Source organism: Papaver somniferum, chromosome 6 (genome assembly GCF_003573695.1).
Source record: "Papaver somniferum cultivar HN1 chromosome 6, ASM357369v1, whole genome shotgun sequence".
In the NCBI taxonomy this organism is placed as follows: Eukaryota; Viridiplantae; Streptophyta; class Magnoliopsida; order Ranunculales; family Papaveraceae; genus Papaver; species Papaver somniferum.
Window position 1 is genome coordinate 30,974,589 of NC_039363.1, and position 4,254 is coordinate 30,978,842.

A 4,254-nucleotide genomic window follows, 5' to 3' on the forward strand; every position below is an offset into this window, starting at 1 on the left:
CTATTTATTCATATTTATTATTTTTATCGTTATATATCCTTATTGAAATTTTAGTTTAGCTAAGTTCAATATGATACTAATTGATAAATGCTAACATTATTTTATTAAAAAATATTATTACTATTATTGTCATCCATGATTACCATCACAATATTTCTATTATTAATAATGATGGTCGAATTATTATTCTAACTACTCTTACAAATGTTACTAAGTCCCAACAATATTATTAACATTTACATCAAGGTACTAAGTAAATTTCTATGTGACTTTCAAGATTTATAAATAATACTAATCTCACTATTTTTATAGTATTAGATTGTCTACGTGTTCATATTTTTTAGATTAATTATTCTCAAATCCTTATTAGCTAAAGTTATAGGTGTACCCTACAAATTTTACTTCATTACATAAACCAAACAAACAAATCAAATAATTCTTTTAATTATTGATAACTTTTAGTGATTAAGATTTATCTCACAAACCCAACCCAGTTCTAGACTAAACTAGTTCACTAACTGGCACGGGCTATTTTTATCTCTTCCCATATAAGATCTAATAGTGAGCTCTAATACCAACATTGTAGCTCCCCCTAAGCTAACAACTGACTAATCCAAGAGATTAACTAAATAAGAGGCACCAAAAATCTAACTCATATATTTAAGCATTCAATTAAGAAATCTGTTACAAAACTTAACCCAAAACTAGCCCCGCTCAAAATATAAATATACAAGAACTCCTCTCAATTGATATATATACCATAGTCATTTGGTCATACATAGCAGAAATTAACCAACTAACGAAGTCAACACTTGAGGCTTTCGCTGCGCAACTCTGATCTGTCTCTGAAACTGTAAGTGGGAATGAGTGAGCACATCATCCCTAAAAGGGGTGCCCCGCAGAAATAACATTTATCTTTCATGTAATCATGGCAAGATTTGAAAAACAATAATGTTTTCCCAAACATTAAAAAGTGACCAAGTCACTGAAATAAACAACATGAATATGGACAAGCTCTTTCTTCAAACAATGTATAATATTCATGCCAACCACACTCATTAGCTATTGATATCACCAATACCATGATGACCTACTCTAAGCAATAAAAGCTGAATTCATGTAGGTATAAATGTGAAAGAGCCTATCCTCATTGAAATAAACAAACATGTATATGGACAAAATCCTTCTTCAAACAATGTATAATATTCGTTCTAACCACACTCAATAGCTGTTGATATCACCAAGATCATGATGACTCACTCTAAGCAGTAAAAGCTGAATTCATGTAGATATAAATATGAAGAAGCGTATCCTATATACCACACATGGAAATTCTCATTTCCCATTACAATTCATATTGACAACAAAACATTACAGGTCCTTTCCAAACCATGGAAAGATTAACAGAATCAACAGAGTAATCATAATGCAAATTAAATAAAGCATGGAATGCATAAACTGACAATGCATGAGTTTGTTAGGCATAAACTTTTGTAAAAGAAACAATAATGGTTACAAAAGAGTCAAATGTATTACCACCTCTTTTGATGACAAGCCACGCCTACCTCCGCTGGTTCGTCCTTTGAATCGATCGTTGTTAATAATACTAACTGTTAATCACACAAGAACTCTAAGAATCTAGCCAAAATAGCTCACATAAGAATCATAAAAGTAATGATTTTAGGCCCATTTAAGGTTTTACATCTTTTATTTATCTATCTTTAGCATAACTAAAGTTTACTAAATTGAATTGGGTTGGTTCTATGGTCTATTAGATAAGTCTTGTGAATACCTACAACTTTGTGGAAGAAGCAAAAGGTTAATTCGGACCATAAGGGTCCAAACATTCAAAATATGAGTACTAGGTCTAAGCCCAAGTCCACTAAACTGACCCCTTAATATAAGGCCCGGTCCAACTAAGTCGACTAACGGTAAAAGTGACGGTCAAGGGTCAACTAACAGTAAACGTCAGTCAACAGAGTCAATGTCAGGTCAAAGTCCAGGGTCAATGGTCAACGAGTGAAGACTAGTGACTCAGTGGGTCAAACCCGATTCGACTCAGTCAGATGGACTAAGTCAGCTAGAGTCAGATCCTGACTAGGCTGAATGGCACAAGGCCACAACTCTTGCATAGGCCAGAGCCATTGCTCAGGCCAAAGAAAGCTAATGCATAATCATTATGCAACACCAACACTCTAAACTCTACAACTTTGACTTAACTTTAATTTCAAACTAATAATACATCAACAGAATCATTCAAATAAGCTTCAAATGGAATCACAAAGATAACAGCCTACCTGCAATTGCAGTTACAAGCCTTCATAGAGACTGCCTTCAAGCCATACAACTACATCCAAGAACACATCTCTAACTAACAAAACCATCACCAGGCTTCTTATGAAATTCCCATACAACAGTATCACTAACCTTAGCTACAGCCTACCTTCCTTTAACTCAATCCAATATTCTCATTTCAGTTCCTGCCATCATTACCAGTCAACAAGCATACCACCTGCCTCAAATATCTACTTCTGCAATACAACATTAGTATAACTCCACAATCAGCACATTTACCACAACACCATTCCATTCAGGCCTCCGGTAATTCAACTTCAGTTCCATTGCTACCAGCAATTTCCTCTGCATGTATCAGCCACTTAACCCCATCACCTGCCATTTATATCCACTACCATTCACAGAGAAACACCCATCTCATCTTCTTCTCATTCTCCCAATTCATAAGCACATACATTCATCTCAAATAACTCAGCACCAACAACATCTGCAACACCACATCCTTGCACTCTTTCTATTCATTATAGTTCACAGTAATTCAACACAATCTACTTCATCCACAAATCTACTTCATAACGCACTTTCAATAATAATTATACAAACTTAATAATTCAATGATTCAACCTTCAAATATCAAAATTAACGCAATCAAAAGCTTACCCCAGTAGCAACATCCACTGAATCCAAATTCCATCACGTGCAACTCAAACCCATGAACCCTAAGTCTTCATTTTATTAAGAACCCTGACTGAAATTGCTTCTTTCTTCTTTCACAAATCAATTCCAGAAATATCAAATCCACAACCCTAATCTCAATCTTTCCCTGAGTCTGCATCAATACTTGAATCAACACCAAAATTATCCTAATTTCATCAACAGCTTCAATCATCATACTCAACTCCATTAACACCCTCAAATCCAAATTCTTCAAAACTGTAATCTACCAGCTCTTCAGTAAATCCTCTTTTAATTCTCAATCCTCTGTAGCAACTCTAACCCTTCAATTACTTATCAAATAAACTCCAAAACTTCAAATTAATAACAACCCTCTTAATCTTTACCTACCAACAACCCAATCACTTATCAATTTCAACATGAACTCAATCTCTAAACCCTAATTCCTAAATCTGTCGAACAACTGCTCTTCTTCGAAATCAAACCCCTAATCTTCCATTTCACATCAGACTCATTGAAACCCATACCTTAATATTTTCTTATTCAATTGAATCAGTTCATCTTCAACTCACAGAACCCCAACTCAGTAATTTCTCGGTTCAACTTCCTCCTAAGATCAACCAGAAACAGCAACACCGCCTTCACTTGATTCATCATCAGTCTCACCTTATTTCGATCTCAGAAACCTAATATCAACTCTCAGATTTAACAGTCGCCGAGATACAGAGAAGAAGGAAAGCAAAGAAGAAGAAAGTAGAAGAAAAGAGAAGAATGAGAATAAGAAAGAAAAATAAGAAAGAAGATTACTTATCTTCTCGATTAGGTGGAGATAAGATCAAGGATAACACTATTGCAACAATTCTCTTAGCTAAGGGAACCCCAGGTCGGTCTATTTGTGAAAGACTATTTTGCCCTTCAAACTAATCTGGAGATATCTTCTTTATCCGATATCCGAATGACATACTCGAGTAGCCCATTCCACTAACTTTTCGAGATCTATCTAACGATACTAGTTTCATATCTAAATCATTGTTAGATTAATTTCTATTAATTAACGTTCGTGTTAAACTAATCGAGTTATTATCGACTAACACGTATTTTGATTGTTCTACTAGCGTTGACGAGCTTGAGGGTCTTTACACAAGTTCCGGGGAATTTGATAGGTGTCTAAAATACCTTAATATTTATCTATTATTTATGTTTTCTTTGCTAAGTTTTCTTCTAAATTATGTATCTTATGTTTGATTTTGAGTTTCAGGTACTTTGGAGTCATTTGGAACAAAA

General features: G+C 34.3%; 1 long non-coding RNA gene across 2 annotated transcripts; it reads right to left on the bottom strand.

The window, feature by feature from the left end:
• Positions 1-630: 630 nt before the first annotated feature.
• Positions 631-3,742, bottom strand: LOC113287245. Of its 2 annotated transcripts, none has more exons than XR_003329886.1 (3): positions 2,298-3,742; positions 1,540-1,610; positions 631-851 (listed from the first exon to the last, which is right to left on the bottom strand). It is a non-coding gene; the product is annotated as an uncharacterized LOC113287245 (long non-coding RNA). The 2 variants fall into 2 exon arrangements; XR_003329885.1 differs by having other exon boundaries at positions 1,537-1,610.
• Between the last annotated feature and the right edge of the window lie 512 nt (positions 3,743-4,254).